Below are 20988 nucleotides of genomic sequence, written 5' to 3' on the forward strand. Positions count from 1 at the left end.
AAAAACAAGAAAACTTTTCCTTAAATGGCAAGGAGCCACAAAGCCCACAGCTTGGACCACCGGCCTTTCGGGGCTTTAACTTTGACATATTCAGTATTGTAATGACGTTAAAATTGTCCTGCCTTTCCAGAGATGGACAGACCATTATCATAAGTGGACATTTCGGTTAAGGGTATGTGGCCTATTATTTGCTTGTGAGGGTTCATTTGACTTTGTTGAACTGTGTTCTCCCGTTGTGATATTTGGGCTGGAATGTGCCTTGGCTGCAGGGAATCAGAATTAACATTTGAACATTTCGTTGTCCTTTAAAAGAAGACTGGTCAGTTTATGAAGTCAAGCGCAAGTGGGATGTAAGTTGGTCGGTGTAGACAACGGAGTTGATACCTAACAGCCGTCCGAGTGGCTGTCCGGCGTCAGGCACCGGCCCCGGGCGTGGCACAGACCTGCCCCTGCCCTCGAGTCCTCCACTTGGTCAGGGCATCTGATAGCGAGCGAGTCCGCGTGCCCCGTAGGTGCCAGGCGGTGCTGTAAGGACACACCAGAGTACGGTGGAGAGTGGAGGGTGTTGGGGGGAGGCCACGGGGGTATCCAGGGCAAGGGCATTCGGGTGAGGCAGGAGCAAGTGTGAAGGTCAGAGGGAGATGGCACCTGCTGGGCGGGGAGGGGTGGGGGATGGCCGTGTCCCCGGATCCACATGCAGTCCAGCCAGTAGGGTCGGAAGCTCAAATAATGTAAGCTGTTTCAAATAGGGGGTTACTCAGACAGCCGAGGAAGACGGCCTACATACTTGAGAAATGTTAAACATATTTGACCACTTTCAGGTTTTTCCTGAGCTCTTAGTGAAAGGGAAATTGTGTCCTGAGATCTGCTTTCCTTCTTCTCTCCAAAGCGGAGTGTCCTTACCTTTGCTCTCAAAGAAACATTCCGCCCTTCCATTAATTCTGCTGAGGTGCCAGACCACCGAACGTGGTTTTTCTCCTCTCTGTTGAGCAATGCTTTGCATAATAGCTGAAAGTATTTCATTAGAATCCTGAAGTGTAGCAGCCGAAATGATTTAAATCTACATTTCAATTATTTTTCTTAAGCGTCACTAAAAAAAAATCTGACATTTAAGTGGAAGTAAATTATTTGTCTAATTTCCATCAGGGACTTTTTCAAAGTCACAGAAAATGTGGTTGGTAGAATTCACGACCCTCCACTCCATCAAAGCAATTTCCTGTGAAATAAAAGGGGTACACGGTAGTTCCCAAGGCCGATGCCATTATTTATCTTTTAAATAATAAAAAATAGGACTTACCATCGTTGTACCTCTAGCAAGACCAGTCCAACTGTGAAACGCACTGATGCCCCATCACTCAGCTCCCACACAGACCCTGGTTTTACCCTGTTTTTAAAGATGTCCCCTACACTTCCAACCAATCCATCTCGAAGGGAAAGGGACAATTCAATCCCCCAAACTATTAATTTTTTTAATAATTGTAAATTTATCATTTTAATTTTGCATACCCAGGCACGGTCTCCCTACAGCCTTATTATAAATGATTTTAAACAGTCTGTGCTTTAAAACATGAAAGATTAAGCTTTAATTTTTGTTAAAAAAATCCCCTTAGGCAATAAATAGGTTCCTTTGTCTCATGGCCTTGAAATAAAAATTCAAATAGTTTAAATTGCCCATGGTTAGAATAAGTGTTTCATGCAATTATCAGATGGTAGTGAATAAAATTAGAAATTAAATCATGAAAGAATAAAAACCAGGTAAATGCATATTATGCCTTTCATGGGTTTCTCATGGGGTCTTTTGAAGCCTAATTTAATCGTGTTTCTTGTCTTTTATTTTGATATGATAATTTTTCCTTTGTTTACTTCATTCTCCTCTTTCATTAATTAATTCCTGGGTCGTTTCTTCTCCAAATTTTGAACTTGTTTTTGAGGAATGTGTCTCTGTGTTGGTATAAAGAGGACATTATCTCCAGGGTGTGCAGCAGGGTCTTCAAGAGAGATGATAATATTTGTCTTCTCCCCAACTCGTGGATTTGTTGGTTTGGGCTGGCAATTCTGAGAACTTGGGAGAGAGCATTATAATTACCACACAGGCACGTGTCTTTGGCACTTTCTGTCTAAAACATAATACTGCGTTGGTGTGCCACATTATTCCTCTGACCTTCTTCTGTTTTCTTTTTTTTTTAAGAGGTTTTCACATTCTCCAAATGCTTCTGTAAGTGCACTCAATCAGGTGCACACTTCAGGATAATAGATAATTTCTCTCGATAGGATAAGGCAGTTTAAAATGCTAAGGAGGATTTTTTTCCCCCCGTTTCCACCGTTGGCTTTTCAAATAGTTTTCCCCTTAAATTCTAGCAATATTTTATCCCCCACGTCTTCCAGACGTTACCCACCTCCTTGAAGGCTGTGACAGACACAAAGTCCCCAGGACACGGTGGCACCTCCTTGTGGACTGTTTGAGGTTCACGGAGCCTGGAAGTCTTTCCGTGTGAGCCTCCCTTCCGGGGGTCATCATGTGGGAAGGACCCGTGAGTGGTGACCTTCAGTGTCACACACCCCTGTCACCGGGGCAGCAGTGGAGAAAAGCCGAGTGGGAAACGAGGAGTTATCCTCGGGGTCACTCCAGAGGCTTTCGGGGTGACGAGAGGTGTCTGTCCCCGGTGTGTGTACCTGCGTGTGTCCCTGGGGGACCCGTGTCAGGTGAGGAGGTGCGATTCACAGGCCGATTTAGCCCACATTGGTGGTTTGGGCCCCACCCCTCCGCCCGCCAAGCCGTCACGCACAGGGGACAGGAGCACAGGTGGAATTAAGGCGATGGGGCCAAGAAAGGCCGTCTGCCGAGGCTGCCACCCTGACCCCACGACCCCGGGGGTCTGCCCGGCCGTGTCATCCACGCGTCCAGACCTCCCCCTGCCCTCCCTCATCCCACTCCCCTCTCCTCGGCCAGCCGCCTTGAACCAGCCTCTGGGTTCGTCGTGCGTCTCATCAGCCGCGCATCCAGGCCATTCTGGTGCCTTCTCGGGAGCATCATATGGTCCCGCTACCCCGGGTGAAGCCGCGATTTTGCCCGCTTCCTGCCGTCAGAACGGCCTTCAGCTTCACGCTCGCCCTCCATCCATTTTGCACGCCATCGGGGACACAAAACAGCTCCGTCAGACACTTTCCGCGTGGTTCACGCACGGTCGAGAGGAAGGCAGATGGAGGCATTGGCGTGGTATTCGAGGCGCTCCCTGGTCTGCCTCCATGCTTCCCTGCCAGCACGACCCCCCCCCCCCACCGCCCCCCTGCAGCTGGATCAGGCAGGTCTTCATCCTCCCCAGACACTGTGGGCCTTTGTTTGTGCTGGCTTCTGTGCCTGAAGTGCCTTCTCCTGTTTCCTCCTGTGAAAATCTTCTGCCGCTAATTTATTGCAGTGTTGGTGCTTAGGGAGATTAATGTATAGGTATAAATTCAGTGTTCTTAGTGCACATCATAAAAAATAGAGTTTATGCAACATAAGTTAAACTGCAGTAAAAAAAAAAAAAAAAAACATTTGATAATTGATGCAAACTGCTTTAAATTCTCTAGTACTTCTAAGAACCAGGGCAAATACCCCCTCCATCATAAAGCCCCCTAGAAAGAATTAAGAGCCTCCACATTACATTTCTAGCATAAATACTTAACTAGGTCTAAACCTGGGTTAAAGGCAGACTCCTTTATAAGGAGCTCCCTTAGATGCACCTTGCCAGTGGAGACGGAGAGAAAAGTGCAGCAGCGAAGAGGCTTCTAGAAATGCCGCCTACCCTTCTGGGCTACCCAAGTATATTCTCCATCCTTTTCCTAGAACGCTTCACCTATTTTCTCTGCGGGATAGTTGTTTGGACACATGCCCTGTTTCTCCCTGTCTCGAGGGCAAGTTCTTTCAGAGTAGGAAAAGTTTATTTACCCATAATCCCCCTTGCTTTTGGAAAGTACATCACAGGCCCTCAAATGGTTTTCAGTTCAGCGGAGTAGCCAAGCAGCCAATAGCCAAGTGCTCTAAGACGGGGTCTCAGAGCCATCTGTTCAGCCCAGTGCAGTGCATACATCTCTAAGAAGGAGGCTCTGCCCTGCTGACATATGACAGGGTCCACTCACCACCTCGGACCATGATCCGGTTCCTCAGTAATCCCAGAATAGCCACACCCTACAGGTGAATACGCAGGTCTGACAGCTTCCTGAAAAATGAATCATACTAATTATATTAGTACAGAATCACATAAAGTGGTTTTTATTGCAGTCATTACAAAGATTGGCTTTCAAAATGTTCTCCTGTCACGATATAGACGTGAGAGTCTCCTATCAAATACGGGCATTCATTTTTCAGAAGCGCCATCTACTCTAGTGTGGGCTTTTGAAAGATGATCCTCAGAAAACTCCCGTGCATCATGTGTGCCCCACCAAGGCCACGTGCCCCCAGCGCGCCGGCGTTGGTTAGATACAGCAAGAACCCAGCCAACTGTTGAGGGTGTTTTTACTTACACTCTGTTCAACCTTGACTGCGTCTCTGACCTTCCTATTTTCCTCCATTCATCTTTTTTCACTGCTTATTACCAAAGAAAGTTCTCAAAACCGTCAGTGTTCCCCATCATTAGCTATACTTTTAAGTGTTTTCGTTGGGAAGGCTGTTAAAATTACCTGTTTATTTGTGGGGTTGAATCAGACAGGTTTACACCCTATTGCTACAGAAAGAGAACTGACAATGCCATTCTTTGCTCATTTCCTGCGAGTTTCAACATTTTATCTTTCTAGAAGGTTTCCGTGTGTTGACTTGCTGCTGACTTACAGGGCTCACTTTATTTTCATTGATGTTAATGGAGTTGAACATGATGTAAAAGCCCTGTAAATAAAATATCACCATAGTGACTGTAATTTCTGGATATATTTTTTCATTCGACAAATATTTCCTGAGCATCTTCCATGTACCTGGGACTATTCTAGGCATTTGAAACACATCAGTGGACAAAGTAGAGAAAAATCCGTGCCCTCATGTAGTTGATATTTCTAGCATTAGCTCTTTAAAAAACGTATTTTACTAAATTTCTGCTATCGTCAAATGACTTGGTGAGTGTTGAAATATAAGCTATAACTTCTACACCCTTTAACCATTGCATAACCAACTTTTTGGCTTATGTTATGTTAAAATTTTGTGAAAGACCAAAGTGGAAATGGGTGGGGGGGGATCTTCTTTCTCTACTTTCTTCCCTTTCTGTAAGCCTTGCTGTTTCTCTGCACATTGAATGAAGCAAAACTCTAAGAATAGTATGCACTAGTTAGTAAATTTGATGATAAAAGTCTAATGATGAAAGTCAAAACAAGAAGAATGCACACACTTCCGTGAGTGGCTTCTCAACAGAAGCATTTCATGAAGGGGCGCCTGGGTGACTCCGTCAGTTAAGTGTCCAACTTTCGATTTTGGCTCAGGTCATGATCTCACGGTCGTGGGATCATTGGGCTCCTCTCTGAGCATGGAGCCTGCTTAAAATTCTCTCTCTCTCTCTGTCTCTCTGTCTCTCTCTCTCTCTCTCTTGCTGCCCCCCTCCCACTTACACACGGGCTCTCTCAATAAATAAAAAAGCATTTCATGAAAACCAAATTACTTCCAAAGTTCTTAGGCATTCAGAACATATTTGGTGGGGGGGGGGAAGGTAATTGGCCATGGTCTGTCTTTTTGGTAAGTGGTTCTTTATTTGTTTGGCATTGATCGTCCTACTCATAGGGTTTACAAACAAAACACACGCAAATACCTCCCAGAGGAGTCTCATTGGCCCCTGCACGTGCTGGCTGTTTCGATGCAGAATTCACCTTAAGTTTTGCTTGGCATCAGGAAAATGGATGTCTGTTGGGCTACATAGTCCAAACCGCGGCTCATTCCCTAAGTCATCCCGGTGTCCTGAGCTGCCAGAGGGTTCTCCACTCCTGGCATCAGAACAACTCTGCATAGTATATGGGCAGCCCATGCAGATGAGGTGCTCTTGACGTGGAGCAGAGCCACAGTCTCTGAACGGTCCTGAGCTCATTTAAAGCTTCGTAAAGCTGCCAGGCTGAGGGGCTAGAGCTATTTTTGGATCACCTCTCTTCTCCTCGGAGCCCGCACTCAGGTCTATGTGGCCGATTCTACCTGTGCCCCGAGTACGGTTTGTTCTGCTGTCCGGGGGGCTGTCACTCACCACTCAGTGCTTTGTTCTTGCCTTGCTTTGGGTACGCTTTTTAATACGTTTAGATACCGGCTGTCATTCTTTGCATGTTTGCTTTTAGCGGCTCTGGAGTTGGAGCTGTGCCAAGCGTTAGTGATTCGTTGTAAATAGTGCTCTATACGGTCTACGTTGTGTCAGACCCACATCGGATCCCGTTGTGCACGTATGAGCTCACAGGTGTGTTTTCTGTACAACACAGTCACTCCGTGTACTTCTGTTCCCACTGAATCATCAATGTTGCTGTCGGATAGAGCTGTGTTATCACTGCTAGCACTGGGGGAAAGCCCATATTAATCACATAATGATATATTAAGGAGGAAAAGCAACCAACTTTTGCTAACAAATGTTGCTAGACACAGCTTCCCAGAGGTTTATGACCAAAGGTCCGTGTTTTAAGACCTGAAAGCCACAAAGTATGAGCACTGAGTTCACGAGTGGTTTAATCCCACAAACTGCTTAAACCAGATGCAGTGGCCACATTCAAGAAACAAGCAGAATGCACCAACCCGGTCAACCTAGTTGAAGGGCGGAAAGTCAGAGAGATTGTGTCTTCAGGAAACGGGGGAAATTTTGAATAGAACAGCTGACATTTAAGCCCAAATTTTAAGACTAGGTAGGGTTTTGAGACGTAGAAATGGAATGGGAGATCTAACAAATGTGTCAAATGTGCAAAAAATAAAAAGGATTTGGTGAGCAAATGGAAATTCATCTCCTTTTCACAGCCATGAGATGTATGGAAAATAATGACCAGAGAGGGTCCTGAAAGGTGTGGTTAGGGAGCCAGAACTTCCTCGTGCAGGCAGTGAAGAACATCTGGGGACTCTGAGAACAAGAGAGTCCACCATGGGACTTGAGCGCTGACTGGATGTGAGGGTAGAAGGAAGGAGTTGAAGGTGACAGAAGCACATTTCCTCTGGGGGACAGGTGGCCCAGTGTTTTCATTGGTGTAGAGGGGAGGCAGGAGAAGGGAAAGTTTGTAGTAGACGAAGATTGGATTTTGTGCTGCACACGTGAACAGGCCTTTTGTGTACATATATCCACCGTGCACACGGTTGGCCATCTGACCGTGGAGTTTGTCGCGGAACCAGAAGGGTGGGTTGGAAACTGGCGGCAGCAGTGAGGTGGACTGATGTCAGCTTGGGGTGGGTGATACCTTTAAGTTAGAATCAGCAAACAGAGCAGAGAAGGAGACCAGGCGCAGTGCTCTGGCTGATGGCTGTGTTTGTGGGGCAGACAGGACGAACCACGTGGTGGTAGCGTGGTACCCAGGGACCACGCGGGAAGGTGACAAGGGAGAGCAGAGAAGGGGCATTTGAATTTAGCAGTTAGGCAGCCCCACCTCCCACCCCCTGCATGGCCAGGTCACTGTGGCGGAGTAAATGTCACAGTTGTAGAGGCAATGAGAGAGGAGGAATGTGGGACTGGAGGCGAGAATTGTATCTTTATAAATGACATTTTCATGAAATTTAGTGATTTTTTTTTTTAAAGTCTACAAAAATAGCAAGGTCAGGAGAGAGATGAAGATGGGGAAACTTAAAAGTACTTCTAAGCTAAAGAGAAGGAGCCAGAAGGAGAGAGAACAGGAAGAGGCCAATGAGAGATGAGATTGATGGACTGAGTGGGAAGGCGGTCAGAGGAAGGGAACCAAACCAACCCTCCTTTATGCCCGTCTGTGTCACTGGAGCAGCGCGTGAGGGTCTGTGACGAGCTGGGAGGGGGACCCTGCCGCCGAGCTCCTGGACGGCGCGCCCTGCCCTGCTGTCCCACAGCATGGTATGTGTGTGACCATGTGCCTGACGGGGCATAAACCCATAATAAATGCTGGCAACGGGCTGTATAGTCTTGAAAGAGGGAACGCCTTCTTCGCCTCTGAGACGCGAGCACACAGAGGCCAAGATTGGGGAGGACGCAAGGAATTTAAGACACAGAGGTATTTACATCATGTGTAGGCTAAGAATTTAAACATCTAGCGCTACAAACAGAAAAGTTCATACTCGGGGCAGAAGTTTAAAAAGGAGGTACGCTGAAGAATTTACTAGAGGAGTTACAGTTTCATTTCCTTTCTAGAATATGTGGACATCTTGACCAAGAATTGGAAGACTGATTTGGAGCAAGTCATTTAATCTAATCTTTATCTAATTTTCTCAGTTGGGAAATGGAGTTGTTCACTTTACTGAAATATTGAGGTTAATACATACATAGAAAGCACGCTGTTGCTTTTGTTTGAAGACAACGTTAAAGTATCTCATGAGAAAGATGATTTCATTATTTTGGAATGATACTAAATTCCCCTGTTGACGACAGGAAACTAGGTTAAAACTAGAATAAGATCAGTGATATTTTTCTCTGACCCTTTTACCTTTGGAAATGAGTTCTCCCCCACCCTTCCTAAGAAATACCAGCACATAAATGCAGAAGTAGACCCACTCCTTCCTTCTTTCTGCTTTGGGGCTCAGCTGAACACATTGTCAGTGACTTTCCCACGTACTTCGAGTGTGACTCCAGGTTATGGAACCAACGCACCCTTCTTACCAAAGACGACATGGCAGTGTTGGATTCAAGAGTGCCAGCTAACCGTGACGGGGCAGGACTTCTGGGTAGCGGCCACCATGGAGGGTCACGCACTGAGGCTCTTGGAGAGCTGGGGGTTAGGACTGAGTCTGTGCTCGTGGTGGGCTATGCGCAGAGGCAGCACGCTCAGACCGTGCCTGCGGCCCACAGCTCTTCGTCTAGAACCCTGCTGGCTGAGCACTTGACCCTCGGCAACCGTGCCATCTTATCCAAAGGAAAACGCTAGAAATGAGCGTGCGGTCTCTCTGGGCAAATTGCCCCCTTTCCAGGAGATCCTAAGACCAGACTCAGCCAGGTTTTCGGCGACCTGCCAACGACACACAGCTGGTTACCACGGAGGTGACCTCTCCCCAGGGTGCAGAGCCTGGTCAGATCATCAAGTTTTACGGTTACAAGGAGTCTTCAGGATAATCTGTCCAGGTGCCTCACGCATGATCCATACGGAAGCCCTCAGGGTTAGTTAATGATTTGCTGAGGAAACACAGGCGATTAGCAGCAGATGTGACGACAATCCTGCCACACCGCGAAACATGCAAAAGCAGGAACTCTGGGAGAACTGGAATTGTGTTTCTGGATTTTTCCACTTACATGTTCTCACTCTTGTGAGGAAATCCACATTTGTTTTTTTCAATCTGTGTTGATGACCATCTGTAAAAACAAACATCTGGAGCCATCCAAGTACTTGTATTTTCGTAAATCGTTAGCAGAATATCGTCGGAAGGGAAGACAGGTTGTTTTCTCTCTGCTCCATTCTTATTAGATCCGTATTTACTGAGTTTACATGAACGGACTTTTTCAAACTCGCAGCCCCAAATTACACCTTCATTCTTCAGTGTCTGTCTTCTTGGGACCGGGGAGGACACTACAAACAAGGCAAGGCAAGGAGGTAACCAGGTTTGCTGACAACTAATGAAGCCAGTTTCTTCCTTAGAAATGTCAACTAGTGAGGGGCACCTGGGTGGCTTAGTCGGTTAAGCATCCAGCTCTTGATTTTGGCTCAGGTCACGATCTCACGGTTTGTGGGTTCGAGCCCCACATCGGGCTCTGCACTGACAGTGTGGAGTCTGCTTGAGATTCTCTCTCTCCCTCTCCTTCTGCCCCTCCCCATGCTGGCACACACATTTTTTTTCTACGTGTGTCTCTCAAAATAAATAAAGTGAAGAAATGTCAACTAGCGAGGACTCCCAACAAGCATTTGCAAAAAAGAATTAAAACGAAGGAAACCATTTCCGCTTCCATTTCTGCACCACTTTCTCACCTTCCAGGGTGTACTTTCCTAGAATAATGCCTCAAAAGCCAGTCAGGGTCCAGACGAGGGGCTTGCTTCACCCAGCCCTCTAGACTGGGAGAGAGTTCTTCCTGCGCATCTTCCGGAGAACCAGGAGAACCAGGGTGGCCTGTCTGGCCCGGTGTCGCCCGAAGCCGCATCGTCAACTGTCCTTCTGAGGTGAAGCGATGTGCTGGGAGAAGAAAATGGGACGGAGGATATGGCTATTACAGACCATCAGGCAGTGACATCAGACCACCTCAGACCCTTTTAACACCATTTTCTGATAGCAGCAGCCTCCCCCTCCCCTGTCATTCCTCCCCGCCCCCACATCTTGAAAGTTAAGGGAGGAGACTTAACTGTGGAATAATTGGTCCCCTGGGAGAAGAGTCACTCCGTGGGTCACTAATGCCCTGGGGTTGTGATTAGCTAATAAGGCTAGTGCTTGTGTCATTGCCTAATTCTGCCTCCTCACAGTCTTCCCTGCGCCAGCCAGAGACCGCGTCCGAGCTCCTTTGAGGCAGGGTGGCATCCTCAGTAGGTTCGCGCAGTGTAGACGGTTTGCTGTTTCCTAAGCCGCAAAGCCACTGTGCTTTTACCGCCCGATGGCTCCGAGCAGATGTTCAGTGAGCGCACTGCAGGCAGTCTCCCCGTCTTCGGTGGTGGTTTGTCGTAGCTCGGGGACAAACCTCGTGCTGTCCAGGGGAGGAGGGGGTGCTTAATGCGAGGAAGCGGGTGCCTTTGGTTCCTAAAGAGCACGGTGGGTCATTCCTCCTGCCCGTGCAAAGACCAGGAGGCGGGGCGGCCTTTGGGGAGGGAGAATGTTGCCGGCAGGGAGTGAGGCGCATGAGAGACTCCTAGGCCCCCCGATGGCCGTCTGTCTGCTTCCCTTGCTGGGCCTGGAATCTATGGAAGGACAGAGGGGTGGCCGCGTTCCCCCTCAGCAGTCACCTCACCCAGACCGTGCCTCTGGATCTTTGTCCCGCCTTCCGTGCGGAAGGGGAAGGAGCCGCCGTTTACCCGTGTGTCTCTGATCCTACGGCAGGCAAAGGTGGGTATCGAGGCCGGTCTTGGAGCCCGGCCATGCCTGCCCCCCACCACAGAGGTGCCACTCCCCACGGGAGTGCCAGCTGGGACAGTGAGCGTGGGCGTCTGCTGCCCTCTGTGTGAGAGTTCTGTCCCAGGACCAAAGGGTGTCTCTTGGTGACAAGGCAGCAAGTGGCTTTGTCCATTCTGTTATTTTTTTTTTCAACTTTTATTTATTTTTGAGAAAGAGCACAAGTGGGGGAAGGGAAGAGAGAGAGAGACAGACAGACAGACAGACAGACAGAATCTGAAGCAGGCTCCAGGCTCTGAAAAGTCAGCACAGAGCCCGAAGTGGGGATTGAACCTGCAAACCGTGAGATCATGACCTGAGCCAAAGTTAGACACCTAACGGACTGAGCCACCCAGGCGCCCCCGTCCATTCTATTTTTTAAAATAGCCACATTCTTCGTGGCCCGTGAGCAGAAAGGGACAGTCTGAGGAGAGTCTTTTTTTTTAGCAGCTCGGCTGTGTCCTCAGGGGCCCTCATAAGGTGCAATGGGATCCCCTTGACCCGGCTCATGAAGGCCTTCGACTGGCCTCATCCTAAGAGAAACTAGATACGGCGTTCAATGTACCTGCCTCAGCCTTCAGTATTATTTTCATTTATTCATCCGCTCAGCAAATATTTGGTGCCTGTTACGTCTTAGTTACTGCTGTAGGTTCTAGGAAATGAGGCAGAACTTCTCATTAATAAGCTTATCTGCTGGGGGGATTTTTTTTTTCTTCGGGAAGATAGAACCATAACTCAGGAAACATTTTACTCCTGGTTTCCTGCCCCCCCCCCCCCGGCATCTGTTCCCCTTTTTATCTCAAACCAAACCTCACCTCCCCTATAACCTTTACCTTCTCAGGCCCCAGACTCCCCACACACAGCCGGACAGGGTGAGGTGCCACTGTGCTTGGAGGCCTCTCAGCCCGGTGGTTCCCACACTTCACTGAGCAAGAGACACGCCAGGAGGGCAAGTCCTGGGCCCTGCAGCCACGGATGTTGGTTCAGAGGGTCCAAGGTAACCTCCAGGCGAATGAGGTGCCCGAGCGCCTAGACTCTAATTTTTAAAAAGTGACTTTGCCCCATCTAATGTGTGTACGGATACCACACCCTCACAGGGTAATGTGGTCCCTGCCTCCAGCAGACAGAAGAGCCCTCACCACGTGGCCCGCAGAGCAGGTCAGCGAGTTTTCACCCCCAAAGTCTGGCCTGTCTCTCCTTACACCCTTTCCTCCGTGACTGGGTCGTTTAGGATTCAAGATGGCTGTGCCGGGTGGGGTGGCTCTTCTAGCAAAGAAGGTGGAAGCCGTTGGTGTCTGCAGCTTGGCTGGGCTCCTGTCGGTGTAGATCCCTGCGGTTTCTAAATAAACCCTGGGTCCTCACATTCTGCAGTGACACCGTGAGCAGTGAAAATTGGAACCTTCACAGAGCGCTGCCTTTAAACCAGTAGAATTCTGCCTTCTCTGAGTCCTGGTTTTCCCTGCCAGGAGAGGTGGCCAGCCTGCGTTTGGTACTCACAGAAACAGTAAGAACTTTTCAGGAGTTGGAGCGTTGGACCTCCAAAGCCATCAGGCATATGTCAGGGTCTGCAGAAACCCCCTGAAACGTGACCACCTGACGGCCTTTGCTTTCATAGTTCCACGGACAGGGAGGACGTGCTTCTGAGGCCACTTCCGGTCCACAACCGGCCCTTCATACTGTGCCTGCCCCCTTACGGCTTTGACCCATTGACCCATCACTTCGGTCTCCTGAGCTACAGAGTGTCTTTCTGACGACAGCACCTAACCCTGGCCCTTCCCTTGGTTGTCTCCTCTCTGGGCTAAATTTGACCTTTTCATCCACGGTTTCTCTCACCGGCATGACTGGCAGGCCTGGTCACCCTCTTCCTGGCTCTCAGAACGATACACATAGACCGAGACTCCTGACGGCAAGACCAGTGGTACAGGCCGTGGGATTGTCGGTCATCTGTGCACTTCCTTCCATCTCTCCTACCGGGAAATACTGAATCTGCATGAATCTGAGGACAGGATGACCAGATTCTCATCCTTCAGATAGACATCGTCAGCAGTGTTTATCAGTCACCTACTGTGTGTCAGGCATCATTGCCACCTCATTTGTGTGATTATCATGTCAGTTCTCAGGGTGGGTCACATTATTCCCATTTTAAGCATCATTCGGAGCCTCAGCTAAATTGAGGGATTGCCCAAGGTCTTACAGGTGGAAGGGACAGGGCCTGAAAATTAAGGGTGAATATGAATAACCACAAGTTCATTGCTTCTATAGATCTCAACAGCAGCCAAGAGAGACACAAGATGCAAAACAGGAATTTAAGTTTATACGCGCATAGTGTAAACATTCTGGAGCCAGAGCTAGGTGAAGTCCTGGCTCTCTACAACCTACAGCTGTGTGGGACCTTCCACCAGTTACTTAGCCGCATAGGCTAACCGTAAACAAAAGAGCCGATGCACAGAAAGTACTTAGCACAAAGGCCGGCCCCCGGGTAAATGCTAGCGACCGCCATGATTGAGCTGTGTTCCTGGTGAAGCTGAGTTGGAAAATGTATTCGTTTTCCATTGCGGCTGTGACAAATCACCACACATGTAGTAGCTTGAAACAACACACGTGTCTTATCTTCCGACTCTGTAGGCCGGAAGGCCAGCAGAGTCACTGGGCTGACACCCCACATAGTCAGGGGTATCAGCAGGGTGCAGTTCTTTCTGCAAGCCCTGGGGAAGAATCCACTTCCTTGCTCCTCCAACTTCCGGAGGCTGCTGGCTTCCTCGACAAACAGCCCCTCCTTCCAAGTCCTTGTCGCGCTGCCATCTCCCTGGCTCTTGCGAGCCCCTCTGCCATTGACAGGACCCCTGAGATTACACTGGGCCCAGGCAGATAATCCTGGACAGTCTCCTCATCCCAAGGTCCTCTGAAGAGCAGCTTATAAACCCTGTGAGCTCTGTGTCACAGGCTGCAGGAATCAGAACACAAGCATCTTTGGGGGGAGCCATAGAGCATGTATTAGTAATTCTTGTCTCCCTCTGTAGACGTAGTCCTGGGACCCAAATGAACTTACCTGCCCTCTCCAGTAATGCAGAAGTTAGAACAGAAAGAGAATGGAGAGCAGGAACGCCTTCATCAAGCACCCGCTGCGTCCTGTGTTTTAATTTGGCAGCCCCATGGATGTTAGATCCTTCCCAGTCTCTCCAGCTACATTCGTCACCTGCTTCATGTTAGGGAGATCAAGGCTGGTGGGGGCTGGAAGGGAGGGAGTCCGGCTTATCCACACGGCAGAGAGAGGGTGACTTTTTCCTGAGAAATGAAGCCAAGGGCCTTTTCTCTCTGGAAAGCTCAGAAAGAATAAGCACTTATCTCTGGAACAAATAAATATAAAACAAATGAAGCATTTTTTTTTAAATTTTGGTAAGATTCAGCTTGCTTGTTTTCTGGGCTGCTTTGAGAAAGTTTCCCAAAGAGCCCTTCTCCCACAGCTGTTAGCTATCCCGATGGCCTCCTCACCGAGGACTCACCCACAGAGCTACAGCACCGGCCCGTCCTGTGCCACTGCTCGCTGTGTGCCCTGGGCAGGTCCGCTCAGCCTCTGCTTTCCATCTTCTAAGTGGAGAAGACTCTCAGTCTAGTTCATGCATTGCCTCAGAGGATCCAAGTTGAAATGAAGGAACATATGTGCAAGGCAGTGCTGTCTGTCCCTGTCGATGGGGATTAAGGGAGAGAAACAAATCACTGGCCAGGGTAGGTGAGCCAGCACTCGGCTCTCCTGGAGATCCTGGACATTGGACATTCCTCCGGCTCGTCTAGCACTCTTTTCTCTCTTTTCTCTCCCTCCTCCTTTCACCTTGGCATAGCAAGGAAACCTAGTGATCTAGGCATGCCATCCATGACCTGAAGCTTTGACCTGGGCCAAGAAACTCTACTCAGTGTATTATTGATCCAAGACCTAGTGCAGTTCAAAGAGAAAGAACCCGTCTTCTCACTTAGATTGGGAGAGGCATATGGGAATTGTTGAGCTTGGCGTCTTCCCAGCAGTGAATTAACCTCAGAAGAGCAGAGAAATCCTGTGATGCTCACCACCAGTCTTCCTTTCCCCCACCCCCCAGTCTCTAACGCTGTTCCCTTCCCTCATTCTTTCCTAAGAAGGCACAGAACTGTGCTGCTGTATGAGGTAATGAAAACAGGACTTGTGTTTATTGCATGGCCATTTTAGTTCCTGGTTAGCCGGCCAGTCACAACCTCTTTGGGTTCGTCGGTAGTTTCTAAGCAGTAGTAAAACAGGCTGAAGATGTGACCTCTGACAAGACACGTCTGCACTGCGTGAGCAAGGGGAGCCGAGCTTTGCTCCCCTGGCCTGTGTGCCTCTGGGCTTTGTCGTGTATGGAGCAGCCTTCTACTAAAAGAGGTGCCATGGACGATGGAGAGTGCAGGTTTATTTACCACCCTTCTCCCAAAATGTGCCTTTGGCATGTCATAAACAGTTCAATGGAGAAAGTGAAGGATATAGTTCTTGGTGGAGACCAGAGGGAATTTCAGATGGGCAGAATCCTCTTGCCAGTTGGCCAACACAGAAATAGGAAAATATGTGTGTTGTTGGCATTGAATTTGTCTCTGTCTTTCGTGTCTGGGGTCTCTTTCTCTATTGTGTGTCTGCTGAATATTTGGTTTTGGAGCACATGATTAAGATTGGCTGTGTGACAAACTTGAGGCTTTTTGCTTTAAAGCGGTTGTTTGCTAGAATTCAAAAGATTCTTAAAGGTGGCTAGATCGCAGTTGAGCCATCTTTTCCAAATGAGACTCCAGTTGGGGTGAATTTTCAGAGTATTGTCTGAAGCTGTGGGGCACACAGGGTCTTCTCGTTTCAAGGTCAGTTACTTAGTTCACTCAGCATTTTCTCTGTAATTTTTTTTTTTTTTTTTTTTTTTTTTTTTTTTTTTGAGAGCACACAAGCAGGGGAGAGGGGCAGAGGAGGGGAGAGAGGGTATCTTAAGCAGGCTCCACAGTCAGCACAGAGACCAACAAGGGCTTGTTCTCGCAACCCTAGGATCATGAACTAAGCTGAGATCAAGAGTTGGACGCTTAACCGACTGAACCACCCAGGCGCCCCACTGGTCCAGTCGTCTTACTGTCACACTTGATCCCTGTCCCTCGTGTCCTTCACCCACTCCCCACCCTTCTACTGGGTCTAGCCCTCAACCACATACTAAGAGGCCCACTTGACTGTATCCAGTCTTCCTGCGGTTTTAAATAAATAGCAAACCAAGACCTAAAGAGACCTCTAACTTGCATACTGTTTGTATTATCAGTGACAAGTGGGCCTGCTGAATTTCCCAGCTCCCCACCTCACTCCTGTCCCTTATGCGTCCATGGCTCGTGTGTGTGTGTGTGTGTTTGTGTGTTTGTGTGTCTGTCTGTCTGTCTACATCTACGGTACACTCTCCAGCTTGCTGCTCACCACCGTAATTGAGAATTACCCACACAAAGCACAGAATGACTTAAACCCACCTCTTCCTCAAGCCCATCTTACAGACATGGAGGGTGTGAAAGATCACCCACAGTGTGAGGTCAGCCAGTTCTGATGTCGCCCAGCTCCTGCCCCGTCTTGCCCCCTGTGAAAGCAGGCCGCATCTACGGCCCGTAGTCCCTGACATGGCTGCTGAAGAGGGAGAGGGGCCTGGGCCCTGCACACAGGCTTTTCTCTGTGACTGGTGGTGAGGAAGAGGAGTGTCAGCCAGCAGAAACAGAACCAATGGCCATCCAGTCATCAGTAACTGAAGCTGTGTAGGCAGAGATTGGAGAGAAGCTTACCTCCTTCCTTGTTTTACAAGACATGTCCTACATAGGTTTGTCCTCTCAGTTCGGTGTGTACCCAGTAATGAACTATGATCTGAAAGTCCCCAGATGGTACCACTGTGCCAGGTTCATTACCTAGATCACCCTACTCAATCTTCACAACCTTTTAAGTTGGGTGTTCTTTTTTCTCCCATTTAAAAATGCTGAAATGGAAGCTTATGGAGAAGAGGAAAGGTTGAGTCCAGAGCACTCAGTCTCAACGACAGCCCCATTGTGACTCCAGTTTTCTGTCTGTAAACGGGGGTAATGAGATTGTAATGGTTTGTTGCTTAGAGCAGTAGTCTCACTTTGTGGTGTCTGTGAGGCCATGTTGGAAGCTTTCCCCTGACCTTCTCCAGGATGCCTATGCTAACCTCAACTTTCATGATCCTCTTCTGCCACCAGAGGAGATGCAGGGTGACCACCCAGGGAGCAGCAGAAAGAATTAGAGACTAATGATGTCTGTACTATAAACAAGGTCTGGAAAATGTAAGTTGCAGACACTGAGGTATTAAGGTCTGGTCATATATTTCCTCTCCAGCACTTACAGTGAATACTCCACAGCAGCATGACGACTGGTGTCATAAGTCTTTCTAGTAATGTGCTGGTGTCCCTAACTGATAGGCACTTTCTCCAGGTCATTGACCTTAGTGCTTTGGCACCTCTGCTTCATCAGTGATGTGAGCAGCAATGGAGTTGGAGGCCTTTCTGATAACGGTAGCTTGTGTTTCTCAGATGAATGAGAGACTGTTCTGATCCATTACTCGGCTGACTCCCTCCACACCTTATCCCAGTTTGCTTCATTTCCACATCTCCATCATTTCCTGTGCTGTCTGAGGAATATCTGCTCTCCTTATCCTATTCCTTTCTATCCCTTTCCCTTCTGAAAGATCTCAGTGAAGAGTCTGAGGGCATAAAGAAAAAGAGTGCTGAATAAAATGAGGGTTTTCTGACGTACCCACTGGTAGTAGTGTTCTCTTATGAGCTGTATTTCATCCGGACAAAGACACAGATGTTCATAGAAGTGTATCAAGGTCCTTTGCAATGCAAGCAGTTGACCCACTTTTCTTTTTCTCTCTGAAACTGATGCAAAACTCTTCTGTCTCATTATAGCATATAGTTTGTTGTTTGCATGGTATTTATCTTTCCATCCTTTTACTTTCAACCTATTTGTGTCTTGGAATCTAAAGTCTGCCTCCTATAAGCAACACAGACAGCTAGGTTTTGTTTTATAATTTTTTAAGCCAGTCTAACAATCCCTACCTTTTGATTGGATTGTTTACTTCATTCACATTTAATATTATCAGGTTGCATTTATATGTGACATAAATTTACTTTTCACTTTCTGTGTATTTCAGTTGTTTTTGTTTCTCCTTTGTGGCTTTATTTTGCATTAAGTGAATATTTTCTAGTATAATGTTTGAATTTCTTCAGTGATTTTCATCCATATTTTTGAATTTTCTTTTCTTAGTGGTTGCTCTAGGGTTTACAACATATATCCTGTCTTATCAGAACCTACTTCAGTTATGTACTAACCTAATGCCAATGAGATGCAGAAACATGCCTCCTATACATAACTCTCCTTTCCTCCCCTTTTTTCTACTATTTATATACATATTATGTCTTTGTAATGTTATAAACTTAACGTATAGTTACAATTATTACTTTATATATTTTAAATGAACTGAAAGAAAAAGAGCAGATACATGTATCTGTAGAGTTTGTTTATAACCTCCTTATTTATCATTTCCAGTTCTCTTCATCTCTTCTTGTGGTTACTGTGTGGTATAATTTCCTCACTGCAATACAACTTTGTCCCCCTACCCACTTCCTTTGTGCTTAAAATGTCAAATATATTTCTGTATATTAGAGACTCAATGATACAATTAATATACATACTGCTTTAGGCAGTTGATTTTTTAATCAATTAAGAGAAGAAAAGAAAAATGCAACTATACAGTCTTTTATAAGTATCCACATAATTACCTTTATTGGTGTTATGCATGTGTATGTGTGTAGGGATTTGAATTATTGTCTTGGGTTATCTGCTTTCAGCCTGTAGAACTTGCTTTCGTATTTCTTGTAATACAATGACTGCTGGCAACACATTCTGTTTTTGTTCATCTAGAAATGTTATTTTTCCCTTGTTTACCGAAGATAGTTTGGCTGGATATAAAATTCTTACTTCATAGTGTTTTACTCCTTTCAGCATTTGCAGTGTGCCATGCCACCTTCTGGTCCACTGTTTCTGCTGAGAAGCCAGGTGTTAATCTTCTTGGGATCCCCTTATACACGATGAGTCATGTTGTCCACCCTCTCCTTGCAAGATTTTTTTTTCTTCATCTTGGGCTTTCAGTATTTTTACTATCACATGTCTGGGTGTGGATCTTCCTCTGTTATCCTACCTGTAGTTTGTTGACTTTCTTGGATATATAGATGAATGTTTTTGGTCACGTTTAGGAACTTTTCAGTCGTTGTGTCGTTGAGTTATTTTTTCTATTCTTTTCTCTGCTCGTGATACCCCCAGTATCTGTATACTCCTGTATCTCATGGCATGCCACACCTCTGGCGTTCTGTTCCTTTTTATTCATTGTGGTTTCTCTGATTTTCAGACTGCATGATCTACATCATTCTCCAAACTCATTTGTTATTCTGCCTTTTCAAATCTAGTGTTGAGCCCCCACAGTGAATTTTTCATTTCTGTAATTTACCTTTCAAGTCTAGAATTTCCATTTTGTTCATTTTTATAATCTCTCCCTTTTTATTGGTATTCTTTGCTTGATGCAACTTTGTCATCATACCTTTCGTTAAGCATGTTTTCCTTTAGTTCTTTGAACATATTTATAGGACCTGTTTTGATGTCTTTGTCTGCTAAGTACAGTATCTGGACCCTCTCAAACACAGTTTCTGGTGCCTGCTCAGTGAGCAGAGGCTACTTTGAGGACAGGACTCCCACACTTCCTGGCCCGGAACAGAGCTTCCATAAGACAGAGCCAGGGGTGTGGTTAAAAATGCCAGTGGCCTGCCCTTCCCTGGGAAAAACCATAGCCCTAGGTTTGGACCTGTGGGGAGAAGAAGCCCTTAGCTCCTTGGCCACAACCACCTGGAGTTGAGCTTCCGTTACATACACTGACCTTGGGGAAGTGGGAGAGGAGCAGCTGAAAGGGAGGGAGCAGGTTGTGGCTCAAATGCCACAGACTTGCTGTTCATTCTGAGATTTTACAAATTTACCTGAATATCTTCTTTCAAGGACCTTACAATACTTTAACTGAAGGGCACCTGGGTAGCTCAGTCCGTTAAGCAGCCAACTCTTGATTTCAGTTCAGGTCATGATCTCACAGTCGTGAGATCAAGCCCCCAAATCAGGCTCTGCACTGAGCCTGGTGCCTGCTTGAGATTCTCTCTCTCTCTCTCTCTCTCTCTCTCTCTCTCTCTCTCTCTGACCCTCCCCCACTTACTCTCAAAAAGGAAGGGAGGGAGGGAGGGAGGGGTAAAGAAGAAGAAACTAGTTTAATTCAGAAGAGCCTCTCTCCCAACCCATGTGTGGTGTATTCACATTGTCATGTATTGCAGTTCTAGCTCCAGTGTGTTTCATCCCAGTACACTGTTACTTTATATAAATAGCATTTATTTAAATCTGCCTGCATATTTACTACTTCCTTTGCTTTATTATTCCTTCTTTCATCTGGGATCATTTCTCCTTTAGTTTTAATCCTATCCAAAAGAACACTTAGTGAGGGTCCACTGGTTAAAAAGTCTTAGCTTTTATGTGACAATTATTTATTTTGTCCTAGTTTCCAAAATATATTTTTGTTGGATGTTCTAAGTTGACAGTTAATTTACCTCAGCACTGTGTCCTAATCTGTCTTACATTACTATTGATATGATTAGCAATATTTTAAAAGATATCTTATAGTGCTTGTTACTATTTTCGTGTTTACTGCCCCCCCCCCCCCCCCCCCCCCACCGAGTCTCTCTGGTCATCTAGACCAATAAACTGCCAGAAACAGAAGTCCTCC

At 47.0% G+C, this 20988-nt stretch overlaps 1 protein-coding gene and 1 long non-coding RNA gene across 16 annotated transcripts in view; one reads left to right on the plus strand and one right to left on the minus strand.

Annotated features, from left to right (window-relative positions):
* Nucleotides 1-20988, plus strand: part of CELF2 (CUGBP Elav-like family member 2) — an 836861-nt gene that overhangs the window by 794905 nt on the left and 20968 nt on the right. The window lies entirely within an intron of this gene.
* On the minus strand, nt 3152-4752 carry LOC123591398. The gene is made up of 2 exons (XR_006709302.1): nt 4120-4752; nt 3152-3424 (listed from the first exon to the last, which is right to left on the minus strand). It is a non-coding gene; the product is annotated as an uncharacterized LOC123591398 (long non-coding RNA).

The sequence above is a fragment of the Leopardus geoffroyi genome, chromosome B4, assembly GCF_018350155.1.
Source record: "Leopardus geoffroyi isolate Oge1 chromosome B4, O.geoffroyi_Oge1_pat1.0, whole genome shotgun sequence".
Lineage (NCBI taxonomy): Eukaryota > Metazoa > Chordata > Mammalia > Carnivora > Felidae > Leopardus > Leopardus geoffroyi.